General features: G+C 31.2%; 1 protein-coding gene and 1 pseudogene across 6 annotated transcripts in view; one reads left to right on the top strand and one right to left on the bottom strand.

Moving 5' to 3' along the window:
• LOC145247503 (uncharacterized) overlaps window positions 1-14,440 on the top strand; it is a 1,258,807-nt gene that overhangs the window by 647,965 nt on the left and 596,402 nt on the right. The gene's annotated exons all lie outside the window — the stretch shown is intronic.
• LOC145247601 (5S ribosomal RNA) lies at window positions 6,819-6,935 on the bottom strand (annotated as a pseudogene).

Here is a 14,440-nt window from a genome sequence, read left to right as displayed (position 1 = left end):
TTAAAGTTTCATGTGTGTACTATAAATAAAAATGCTCATCCAAAAAAAAAAAAGTCTGGAAACTTGTTTAAGGCAACTCATATATGCACTGTAATATTCAAAGAGATACTTTTGTTAAAATTTTTATGAAAATCTAATTACAAGTTATATGAATTTGCTGATAAACAGACAAACAAACCTAGTTAAACATAATTTTTTGACTAATTTATTTAAAATAAAAATTATGCTATTTATTTATTTAAAATAAAAATTATGCTATTTATTTATTTAAGGTAAAAATTATACTATTTATTTAAAATAAAAATTAGCTATTTATTTATTTATTTAAAATAAAAATTATGCTATTTATTTATTTAAAGTAAAAATTATGCTATTTATTTATTTAAAATAAACATTATGCTATTTATTTATTTAAAATAAAAATTATGCTATTTATTTATTTATTTAAAATAAAAATTATGCTATTTTTTATTTATTTAAAAAATAAAATTATGCTATTTTTTATTTATTTAAAATAAAAATTATGCTATTTTTTATTTATTTAAAATAAAAATTATGCTATTTATTTATTTATTTATGTAAAATAAAAAATATGCTATTTATTTATTTATTTAAAATAAAAATTATGCTATTTATTTATTTAAAATAAAAATTATGCTATTTTTTATTTATTTAAAATAAAAATTATGCTATTTTTTTATTTATTTAAAATAAAAATTATGCTATTATTTATTTATTTAAAATAAAAATTATGCTATTTATTTATTTAAAGTAAAATTATGGTATTTATTTATTTAAAATAAAAATTATGCTATTTATGTATTTATTTAAAATAAAAATTATGCTATTTATTTATTTATTTAAAATAAAAATTATGCTATTTATTTATTTAAAATAAAAATAAATTAATTAATAAATATATAAATATAAAAATAAATATATAAATAAATATAAGTATATATATATAAATAAATTAATAAATATATAGATAAATATATAAATAAATATATAAATAAATAAATATATAAATAAATAAATATATAAATAAATTAATAAATATATATAAATAAATATATAAATAAATTAATAAATATATAAATAAATAAATAATTAAATATATATAAATAAATGAGTGAATTAATATATCTAAATATATATACATATATATAAATAAATATATGAATGAATAAATAAATGAACATATAAATAAATAAATTGCTCACCTCAAAAGGATTCCAATAATAAAAATAAAAATTAGGCTATTTTTTATGCTCTACACATAAAATTGATTTAAAATTTAATAACCTAAAAACCACAGCTGGTGTGACGCCTTGGGAAAAGTGTTTTTCTTATTATTGATGTTTGTGTAAAACTAGCCTGGGTGCCCGGTGTTGCCTGGGTGTTGAACAAAAAAAAAAAAAAAAAGTGGTAGTAAGCAGGCAGGCTTGAACCTGTGACGCGAAGGCAAAAAAAAATGTGAAAGAAAACCTAACGTCCAACCCCTACTCCATGACCGGAAGTTCGGAACGTTGAAATTAGATGATAACTTTCAAAAATAGTGACGCAAAAAAAAAAAAACAAACAAAAAAAAAAAAACGGCCTTCCTTGTAGAAAAGTGTCCAGTTGAAGGTGAAGGATTGAATGTTTTTAGCCAATTTTTCGATATTTGTCGTCCAAAGAGATACCGATCTCATGAAAATCCGTTGCCTCTGTCGAAAGTTGTAGGTAGACGTATAAACATACATACATTTAAACAGACAGGTGAGATTTATATAATAGATGTTGTTTTGTTTTTATTATTATTGCTATTTCACTCCAAACAAGTGCCACTTGGATGTAAGGAGCTACTATTTGCAGGGATACTATGTAGGAAGTTGAACAGCAAAATGTCTGTTTACATTACACTTGAACTTCTGCATATCAGTGCAGTTAGGGAAACAGGAACCCGGGAGGGAATTTCAAAGTCTAACAGTTCGATGGAAGGTTTGTAGTTATGTTATATATAATATGAGAACACGAGTCAGTTGTGAAACTGTATATCTCTGTTTGGCAACGTAAGGATGGGCCAAAGTTTTATTAGATTCTTTTCCATAATGTATGAAGTATTTTTTAAACCTATGTTAAAAGAACGTTGGTAACTCAAAAATTATTTTATCTGATTACGTTGAAATTTTGCATAACGGTTACTGTCATCAAAGAACATTAGATCCAACTTATACATAAATAAATTGTCTGTCCGTTCATCAGTCAGTCACACTTTTTTAAACATTATAGAAAAATATTTTATTTAATTAACCGATTCCATCTTTGTTTTCATCTGTTCTTAAATTAAAAGATTAATGATTCTAGAATAGACAGGTGATAATCAAAACACAGTGGTATAGTTAACAAAATGATTTGGTATATCTATCCATGCGTCAGTCATGCATTTTTTTTTTAAACAATAGACATATCGCAGAATCTGTTCCATTTTGAAATATTAAAGATCTTAACTAATTTTAGAAACGTAAAATGCATCACAGGGCTCAACGGACAAACTTTAGTTGACCTTTGACAACTAAATATTTTCGTTTACTAGCAAAATATAGAAGTTAATAGCTAAACCCATATGATTTTTAGAATATGACATCTTAGTTCTGTGACGAGTATGTATATCAAAGATTTTTCTGTTTTTTTTTTTAATAAGTGTAATTCTAAATATAAAACAACTTTTATATTGATACTTGAAGGTATAATTACTTTAGACATTTTTTTTAAACAGCTTTCGTTAAAAAAGAAGTATATTGTTCTATTAAACTTTCATTGTTTAAATAATTTAACTTTGTTTATTTTATAAAATTAAAAAAAAAGTTGAAAAGATATTTTTCACTCAGTATTGAGCTTTGGAAGATTGTACCTATTTACTATGCCTCCCCACGGGACAGAGTTAGACACCAGGGTCGTTTTTTAACGTGGAGAAAAGGTACAAAAATAAAAATTGTCTCTGTCGTGAAGGATTTCTCCTCCACCGAAAGAGAACAAGAAAATGAAGTGCAGCATCTGAAGAACAGATACTACACTTTGATCTTGACCAAAAGGCCAAGAGCTTTGGAAGATTGTAAATGAAAGAAATACAATCACCAAAATATAAGTGTTTCATTATTTCTAGTCACCTCTTTGAAAAAATCACTAGCTATTGCGACTGTTTCACTCGCAATGTAGAGCCCTGCTGCATTAATAGTAAATTTCCAATATGAGGAAGGACCAAATTGTTATCTTAGTCTTGTTTCTCTGTTATTGTATGAAGAATTCCTGAATTTATCCCATAGAAACGTTGACAATTCAAAATACTATTCACAAGTACATGTCTCTTCATTTGTAACATTACACCCGTGTTAACACACGGGACCCACACGTTGTATGCAGTCTATGTTGCAAAGGGCACAAAGACAAAGAATAACTCGACGCCTTTTTTGTCGCTTGTGTAAGTCACGGTTTGCATTACTTTCAAAACATATACACAATGCTGCTGAATACACTATCGATGCCTCCGTTCAATCTCGAAAGACAAAGGATACCCCCTGTAGGGGCAGCTGCACGTGTAATTGTGTGGCAAGGGTTGCACAATCCCCCACCCACACCTCTCCTGAATCGGCACTGCTTGAGCCCAGTGGCAAGGAGAAGTCCAGGATGACTGGAAACAATGCCGAGATAAACGAGAGCACATACAGCACCTGGAAGTCCCAAATGGTCACCAATCTGGTACACAAGGTTTATCGTTGCTTAACTTTAGTGATCTGATGGAAACCGGTGTGTCAAACGTGGTTATGCCATATATAATACACTAAAAACAACTAATATTCATTCGACTTAAGTACCCAAACGCATGTTGTACTATTGTATTGTAGTACACATGTTTACATATGGGACCCAACACGTTGTATGCAGTCTATGTCGCAAAGGAGACCAAGACAAAGAATAACTCAAACTCTCTTTTTCATGTAACAACGACATTTATTTCCTCATTCTCCGGCCATGCATGACTTCTTGTTACGGCTGTGACGTCACCCACCTCTCTGAAGTGATTGTCTTTTCTAATATGCTCTCTCTCTCTCTCTCTCTCTCTTTCCTTTTTATAATCTTTTTCCTTACAGTGACGTCATTTCGCATGCATTTGTATACGTGCGTCCACGCTCTGTTGCACACTTATAGGAATTTGTCAATAATTGTCAAATTTATCAATTAATTAACTGTGGTTCTTATTATTTTGTATGTAAAACATATTCAAACATAATAATGATAATAATAATAATAATAATAATGATAATAATAATAATAATAATAATAATAATAATAATAATAATAATCTTGCAGGGAGGGAAGAATTTTCCGTCTTTAACGACTACATCAATCATCTCAGAAAATTCACGTATCACCACCATCATCACCATCCTTTAAAAAAATGCTGGTGGAACCGGTTTCTTCCAAAGAAGGAATTGTCAAGGGAATACTAAATTCACAAGTGACCCCCAAGTCGTATGTATATCCCTGTCAGGGGAGATAACAATGGTTTCTACATACAGCGCTTGGTATTCCCAAATCGTCACCCATCAGATACCGACCAAGCTCAACATTGCTTAACTTCGATGATCTAATGAGAATCGGTGTGTCAACATGATTATGCTATATATCATCATCATCATCATAGGAGGAGGACGAGGAGGAGGAGGAGGAGGAGGAACATTTTAGTAATAAAATAATCCAACATAGACGTTACGTTTACTGATATGACTTTTTGGTTTGATTTGTTGAGATAAACACCTACGCAAGGTGATAGATTATATTTTATAACTGAAGTGGGTGTGGCCCCAAAACCTTTTTGAAAGATTCATAATTTGTTTTAGAGAGAGAGAAGGATGGACAAATTTCATCATGAACAAATTTCATAATGAACAGATTTGGTGTCCCTGAGTTGTAGACTGGAACTCCAAAGAATGTAATTTGGAATAACTTAACCTACATTCTGTCCAAACATCCCCACCCCTACACACACGTCTTCTTCCCTGAAGCGCCAGCGCATAGTTATTTTTACAGAACTATTTGTTGTTGTCGTTCTATTAATAAGAAAGAATTTTTTTTTTCTTTGTCCATCTTTCCTGTATGATTTGTATACAAGACTTAGGTGTTATCAAGGTTGCTTAAAAATAATCTTCTATTTACTAATGATCTCTATGTAACATTTTTTTTTTTTTCGTGGGCTGCGGGTGACACAAAGGCTCACATTGGTTAGAATAAGGAAAGGTGTCTCGGTTCGAAGTTGGGTATGAAAAAAGAATAATAATTAAGGTTAAAATGAAAATTAAAAAGATATTTTGGAGAGAGATTGGAAAGCGGAACATTCCTTTGTCCATAACATTAAAAGAGTGAAACAATGAAGAAAGGAAAGATGTTCTGTTCTGGGAAATTAGAACCAAAAAATAAACAGAACAGATAAAAAATTACATGAGCTTTTATCTATCCATCTATCTATCTATCTAATCTCTCTCTTTCTCTCTCCCTCACCCCCCCCTCTCTCTCTCTCTCTCTCTCTCTCTCTCTAGGCAAAACGACCTCACGCGTTTTTGTATGTCCAAGAAAGGCTTGGAGGGTGGGTGGGTCATATCGTGTGACCTACAGGATCAGCAAATGTTGGATGCGATAGTCAGACATGCTGTACTTGCTCAGAGAGAAGCCAAGTTCAACCTGATCGCTATAACAAGACAAGGCAAGACATGGATAATTAGTTAACGAAAATACCATGAACGGACATCTGAAGATATTAAGAACGTAGAGCATAAAACCGCCTACCAAAAAAATCTAGATTCAGCAGTAAATATGGTAGATATGCCAGAAAACAAAAACAAATCATGGATTTAATTATGAAATTGTGGAAATAGATTCTGTGCATGACAGCGAATAACATTAGCTATGAATATATTCATGATTAAGATTATATAAAATATGAAATAAAAATCTATTTTCAATCGATTTCATCGATTTTTATATTTAATCCTGATCAATATTTTTTATTAGTCATGAATAAAGGAAAAAAAGATGAGTTTTCACTCCCTAATTCTAATGTACTCCTACTCTAACTAGGAACACCAATAAGAAGACCAACCTTTAAAGATTCACCTGTGAAAAAAGGGAAAGGCAGTTGTAATTTATCCCTTTTACTGTCTCTTCCGCCATTCTTTCTTTGCTTGTGGTTGACGGTAGCGGGGTAGGGTCAGTAAAGAAAAAAGGGGGAGAATATAGACTGGTTTTATAAAGAAGAAAAGGAAGTCTTTTTTCCTTTTCTCTTTCTTTTCTTTTTGTCTATAACTAACAAGATGAAAAAAGTGCAAGCAGAGAGAGAAAGAAGACAGAATACTGCCTGTTATAGTCTTAACCAACACTTAACCGCGAGAGAGCGGAGGGGGGAGACGGTTGATTCAGTAGCTCAATCGTTAAGCATGCTTTACCTAGTGCTGGTGATCATGAGTTCGAACCTTATCTGGACATAAAGCATTTTTATGTTTATCATAAATCAACTTAAACGTTTAAATTTAGAATTTTTTATTTTTACTTTTTGCATGGAAATTAAAACCTGGCCGACACCGGGTTGCTATGCTAGTATATACATACATAGAAGGCTTCCTTCAGTCTTGGCAGACTATGGATACCCACTGTAAAGGTGCCTGCATGTGAAATTTTTGTGGCAAAAGTTGAGCAATCCCAACCCTGAGTTGACATTGTTAAATACCAGTGGCAAGTGGAGGTTCAGGATGACTGGAAACAATGCCGAGATAAGAGGAACGCACATAGAGAGCCTAGAATTCCCAAATGGTCACCCATCTGGTACTAGCCAGGTTCAACGTTGCTTAACTTCGGTGATCTAATGAGAACCGGTGTTTCAACGTGATTATGCCGTACAAACGTGCATACATACACACATACATACATACATGATGATTGTAACGTCTTGTCAGACGAGTGCCACTCCCTCAGACATTTAAAATCCAGGAGCCCAAATGTTTGAGGGAGTATCTATACAAATATGATGTTACAGAGTCTTAGCTTTGTACGACAGCTAAGTCTCTCTCTCGGTTCAAAATGTTGAGATCCAGCAACAAGCAAGAGCAAGATAGCCAGCAACAAATTAAACTGCAGACCAGCTTAATGCGGGTACTGGTCTTCCGCTTTATGGTTTTTTAAATCAGAGATTTGCTTCTCCTAGAAAGGTTGCCTTCACCACGGCTTACGGGAGCCCTCTCTACCCCAATACACATATACACACACACAAATATACACGGTGCTAGTTGGCCGTTGACCCAGAAAAAGAGTTCATTCGTCCTTTGGAAGGTCTTATTTTTAATCCTTGAGGGAGACTAGCCGCCCTCCTCACCAAACAAGTCTGGTGGGGGAACCAGTTTAGTCGCCGGTGACCCGACCATGAGGCAGGTAGTACTGGGTTACATGGTACCAGTAGCATATGACATGACCTGACATACATACATACATACATACATACATACACATTTCATTGAAGAGCAGAGACAACTCCTGCTTGCCTCCCCTGTAATCCATTTCTTTTTGATGAACTAGTTTCTGAACATTCTGTAAAAAGAAGAAACAAACAAACAAACATACATACATACATACATACATATAGATGTATGTATATATGATTTTCAAATATTCAGACTAAAACAAATATTGTTAAGATTGACTGATTTCTAAATGAAATGTACCAGGCCACCTTTCAGTTGTACACATTTGTCACCGTTTCTCTACTCTCTGCCTGAAATGTCATGTGAGATGATTGGTTAAATATAGTGTACTTGGCCACCCCTAAAAAACAAAGATTTATTGGCGAGCGAGAAAGGGAAGAAAAGGCAGAGAAGAAGAAAAAAATAAATAATTCCACACTTCCCTAACCAGACCTTGGGACTAAATATTTTTTTCTTCGCCATCCAAAGAAAAAAAACAAAACAAACAAAATAAAAAACAACAATCATCATCATCATCATCAATAATAATAACTAGTGGGACCTGTGGAAATTCCACGGGGGGGGGGGACTCATTCATATGTAATATATTGATGTTGGCATTCTGTAGATGTTCAGTGTAAATGGAGACGCTCTGATATTATTGTAGCTTTTTTGTTAAAACTGCTAAAGTACATGTATATAGATGTATGTATATATGATTTTCAAATATTCAGACTAAAACAAATAATTAGACTAAAACAAAATTAGAACAATAATCCGATCAAAAGAATTAATACGATGAGGTCTCATCAAAAAAATTAAGAATTATAACATGATACTTATTTTATGATAAACTAACTGACTTTATATATTAATTTTTTTTAAACTTTTATACATCCCAAGCAAGGCATATTGTTACTGAGATAAAAGAGGCTAGGGTGATTAAGAAACAGATTTATAGGGGCCATCCTAAGTGAGGAGCTGTATAACAAGATATTTGTTCACCATACATTAAAATTTCTACATTGGTACAATCAAGGAAACCGAGCAGGGAGGGAATTCTAAAGGCAAACAGTCCGAATAAAAAAGCTATCAGAGTAGAAAGTTTTTTTTCGACATCTAGGGATCTCTACAGTGAAGAGGTGGAATTTTGCGGCTTGTCAGGGGTGTTTATGTTAAGAGTGTACAAATGCAGTAATTTCATCAGAGCACAGCATGGTCGCCTTCAAGTCCAATGTAAACAAGTTCTTGATGAGCCGTCCCCTTAAGTAATTCAATTTACCAAATTTCTATTACTAACGATTACTGCAGTATTGTCTCATTGACTACTGTTCGCTCATCAACCCTTATGTTCTCGAGTGGCCTCCGGGCCTTGATAAGTAGTAACTCCTTTTGTAAAAAAAAAAAAAAAAAAAAAAAAAAAAACTATTTCCTATAAGTATTTGTAAAATAGGCACAAGAATGAAAAATTGTGGTGATGGGACAGAGGTTAGAGCTTGGTAGACCTATTAGGTTAGAAACCATTAAAGTAGTAAGTTTCCAACATTTGGGACGTCTATAGTGATTTTTGGCAGGTTGGTTGGGAGTATTTTTATGTTGAGAGGCACAAATGTAGCTGTGATGAGCATGCGTGGAAGCGCTCAAGAATTGTATGTCAGTGTCTAAGTCAGACCCACCTACGGCAAAAATGAGTTTGTCCAAGGGCCATAAAAAAGCTGAAACCATTTGGGGAGTAACTACCAAAGTTGCTCTGGTAACATGTCATGTTGAGTCGTTGCGTTCGGATCGTGTTGAATTGTTGGAGGTGTTTAAGTTCAAATCAACAATTGTTCCGGATCGTGTCACGTTGAATCATCAGAGGTGTCCAGGTTTGAATCGACAGTGTTGTTTGGTATTGTGTCGTGTCGAATCAACGGAGGTGTCCGGGTTTCAATTGACGGAGTTGTTCGGGATCGTGTTGGATTGCATGGACGAAATTGTTCAGGACCGTGTTGCTGCATGTGATAGCAATTTTTTTTTTGTTCTCTCTTCCCTCATGAAGCAACAGTAGCAACTTCGTCAGAGCATATCCATTTTTGTACTTGTAAAACAAGCACAAAGATTCAACATTGGGGTGATGGGACGGGTTTGGAGCTTGGTAGACAGTGTGGGGCATATTAGGTTAGAAACTCATTTTTAAAAAAAAATTTTTGTATTACGTCCAAGAGAGGGGGAGACTAGTGGTTGGAACACCAGCCCGAATTTGGCAAAAATACTCTGTGCATTTAACGCAGTAAACATATATATATATATATATATATATATATATTGTAAATGGTGTTTTTAAAACAACCTTCATTGTCTTTTGTGTCATAAAATAAAATGGGTTGTTGACAAACAATGTACCCATTGTTTTTCTTTATTTTTCTGAAAGGAAGTAAATTATATGACCACTTGGGGGTCATCGCCTGAGTTAACCTCTACAAAACTGGACAGATTTGTTGATGTATGTTTTAAGAAAACAATCAACGCTTGCTTACATTTTCCTATGAAAACTTCGTTTGTCTGTACTCTGTTTCCAATATTGTAGGCCTTTGATCTGAATCCTGTCTTTATCATAACAAATACTTCTATCTGAAGGTAACTGATAATTTATGTTTGTCAGAACCTTTGGCATCATATATTGATAGATGATGACTGGTAGATGCATTGGCACTCTCTCTCTCTCAGGAGGCAATAGAAAGATAATCTAAAAGGGTGCCTTTACAACAAACCCTAAAATGAGGCAAGGATTGTGTAATTCTTAACCTCTTGTTATATCATGAATTGCAATATAAACAAAATAATAATCTGAGGTTCAATAAACAAAGATTGGGGTAACACAATTAGGTTTAGTGTACGAATAGTACAAAACTAGAATAGAGTTTAATAATAATATTAAATAATAATATTTAATAATAATAAATAATAATTATATTAAATAATAATAATATTTAATAATAATAAATAATAATTATATTTAATAATAATATTAAATAATAATTATATTAAATAATAATAATATTTAATAATAATATTAAATAAATATTATATTAAATAATAATAATATTTAATAATAATATTAAATAATAATCATATTATTAAAATAATAATTATATTAAATAATAATTATATTAAATAATAATTATATTAAATAATTATATTAAATAATAATTATATAAAATAATAATTATATAAAATAATAATTTTATTAAATAATAATAATGATAAATAATAATTATATTAAATAATAATTATATTAAATAGTAATTATATTAAATAATTATATTAAATAATAATTATATTAAATAATAATAATATTAAATAATAATCATATTATTAAAATAATAATTATATTAAATAATAATTATATTAAATAATAATTATATTAAATAATTATATTAAATAATAATTATATAAAATAATAATTATATAAAATAATAATTTTATTAAATAATAATAATGATAAATAATAATTATATTAAATAATAATTATATTAAATAATAATTATATTAAATAATAATAATATTAAATAATAATTATATTAAATAATAATTATATTAAATAATAATAATAAATAATAATTATATTAAATAATAATAAATAATAATTATATTAAATAATAATAATATTAAATGATAATTATATTAAATAATAATAATAAATAATAATTATATTAAATAATAATAATAATAATAAATAATAATTATATTAAATAATAATAAATAATAATAATTATATTAAATAATAATTATAATAATAATAATTATTAAATAATAATAATTATTAAATAATAATTATTAAATAATAATTAAATAATAATTATTAAATAATAATTATATTAAATAATAATTATTAAATAATAATTATATTAAATAATAATAAATAATAATTATTAAATTATAATAATATTAAATAATAATTATATTAAATAATAATAATAATAAATAATGATTATATTAAATAATAATTATTAAATAATAATTATATTAAATAATAATAATAATATTAAATAATTATATTAAATAATTATTAAATATGCAGCCCCGTTAAGAAACTCATTTCTTATCTTTGAGCACTTTACAATTGAAATAAAGTCGGTCACTTTGGGTTTATGCACAGATCATGATATTATAATCATTAGATCACTCTGACAGACATTAAGACATTTAAAAATAAATGTTTAAATTTCAACATTATTTCTCGCAGTTGACGGTGGCTGTGTGGATTTGTTCCTTGGTAATGGAGTCAAAGATGGCTTCGTTGCCAGGTTCGAGGTTTTTTTTTACTCCCTTTTTTTAAAGGGATTTAATGTTAATTTATTACCAGGCAACGTCGGGTACATCTAGAATATATATATATATATATATATATATATATATATATATATATATATATATATACGAGAACTTTCCCAGCAGCTTCCAAAAGCATAATCCCATGGTAGTCGTCACAAATATTCTTCTGTCCCTTTCCTTTAAATCCCTTAAAAAAAAAAAGGAAGTAAAAAAAAAAAAAAAAAACAGAAAGAAACTGTGAATGCAAGTATTGTTTTTTCTAAAAAACAGTTCACTTCTTGTAAGTACAAAAAAAAATACTCGAGCTGTGATCGAAACCAAAACCTAAAGACAGCGAATCAAGTACGATAACCATAAGGCCATCTTGACACGTCTTAAAAAGTATTCTCAAACCTACTTATTCTTTACATATTGTGAACGATTTGCATATGCACAGTCATGAAACAGTTGACAAACAGATAAAAATTAAGTTTATTGTACGAATAGTACATAACAAGAATAGAGTCTAATGAAGGATATATATATATATATATATATATATATATATATATATATATATATATATATATATATATATATATTACAATAAGTATCTTTAATACCTAGACACTAGTGTTTCATCCTTTTGGGAATCATCAGTGCAGGGAGTTATGATTACAGCCGGTCAGGAAATTCGAACCCAGTCATGAAGCCATCTCCGACTCCATTAGCAAAGAACAAATCACACAGCCTATATGATTAACAAGACCTGCCTTAGACAACAGAGCAAACAGTCAAACACTTCACAGATCCAAAAGATCTCCATGATTGGGCGGCAAGGTCTGGCGTTTCCTACATGCTCTCTTGAGTTTTGCTTGGTCTATCTTGGCCGCTTCAAAGTGTTCTGCGCCCCTGTATATCAGTACCCTCCACTGCTTGCGATCATACGCTAGGGACTCCAAAATGTAAACAGGAACATGAAAGCTCACCAGACTCTCCTTGATGAAAACGTTTTTGAGTTTGTGCTGCAGTCCTTTGCCAAGAAGGAGCTCACCATAAAACAACTGTTTTGGGAGTTGATAGTTATCAAGCCAGACAAGATGACCCGCCCAATGTTCTTAATAACAATGGTAACAATACTGGTTGTTTTGGCCTTATTTAAGACATATGTATCAAGGACAAAACTTTAACATGACACCCCAATCGCAATCTCGAAATGTATGAGCAAGTAGAGCAGCAAAATATATAGAGAAAAGAGTAGGGGCAGGAATATCACCTTGTTTGACACCAATATCAACTGGGATTTCATCAGACAATTTTCCGTTAAACGAGACTCGAGCTTTCATATCACTGAGCAGTTCCGTGAATATTCTAACAAAGGTTGGAGGACATCCTACTTTCTCTAAGATTAACCAGAGAGCATCCCTGTTGACGGTGTCAAATGCTTTGGTTAGATCCACAAACACTTGATACAGTGGTATCTGTTGTTCAATGCATTTCTCCTGGGCTTGCTGGGCTGAAAAAATCATATCCATAGTTCCTCTGCCAGACCTAAAGCCACTTTGTGACTCTGGAATAGCATTAGGACAAACATCCTCCAGTAACCTGTTTAATAGAGGTCGCACGAGAACTTTCCCAGCAGCTTCCAAAACCATAATCCCACGGTTGTGGTCACAAACATTCTTCTGTCCCTTTCCTTTAAACAGGGTCACCAAGACACCATCAATCCAATCCTGTGGAACAGGAGTACCTTCCCAGATTTCCTCAACAAAATCAAGGATAACATTAGCAATATTCACACCTCCAATCCTAAGAAGTTCCACTTCTGATTTGTGTGATAGCCAACTGCACCTCAACCAGATTAGGCAAACAATCCATTCTGAATATGATATCACATTGTGGTAGGCTATCAATTGCATCAGCATCCACTGCTGAGGGAATGTGAAACACATCAGTAAAGTGCTCTTGCCATCTTTTCAAGATATTTCCTGGACCTTTAATGACAAAAGAACCATCTTTCGATATCAGGGGAGATATTGAAGAGGTAGGAGGACCAAATACTTGTCGCAGGGGTCCATAAAATTCCTTCGAATTTTTTGTGTCAAACGCATTTTGGATCTGCTCCGTTATAATCATCTACCATTGGTTTTTCATTTTTCTTAGCTCACGTTGCAATGTGGCTTTGACCTCTTTGTATTGTCGCAAATTAGTTGTATGATCAGAATGATCTTCACGAAGTAAAGATTCATAAATTGTCTGTTTATTCATCAGCAACTGATTAATTTCAAGATTGTTGTCGTCAAACCAGTCCTTGTTCTTATCCGTCTTGAAACTAAGAACTTCAGCACCAGCAAAATAAACCTGAGTCTTAAAATTCACCAATGTACCATCAAATGCAAGATTATCGAGCTTTTCCGCCATACTCTTTTGAACTTCAGGCAACTTTAACTTGGCGACATCGCTACGGCTAGGCACCTTAACACCACTATGATGAACTTTCTTACAGATTCATAAATTAAACTTTCCTCTCACCAACTTGTGATCGGTGTCACATTCAACATTGCGCATGACACCAACAGTATATGCATCTTGAAGGTCGCGTTTTCAAGTTATGAAGAAGTCAATTAGGTGACCATACTGTGAACGTGGGTGTA

The sequence above is a fragment of the Euprymna scolopes genome, chromosome 25 (genome assembly GCF_053919585.1).
Source record: "Euprymna scolopes isolate OS-2025 chromosome 25, ASM5391958v1, whole genome shotgun sequence".
In the NCBI taxonomy this organism is placed as follows: domain Eukaryota; kingdom Metazoa; phylum Mollusca; class Cephalopoda; order Sepiida; family Sepiolidae; genus Euprymna; species Euprymna scolopes.
The sequence above is the reverse complement of the archived record's forward strand: the minus strand, read 5'-3'. Positions and strand labels throughout refer to the sequence as shown.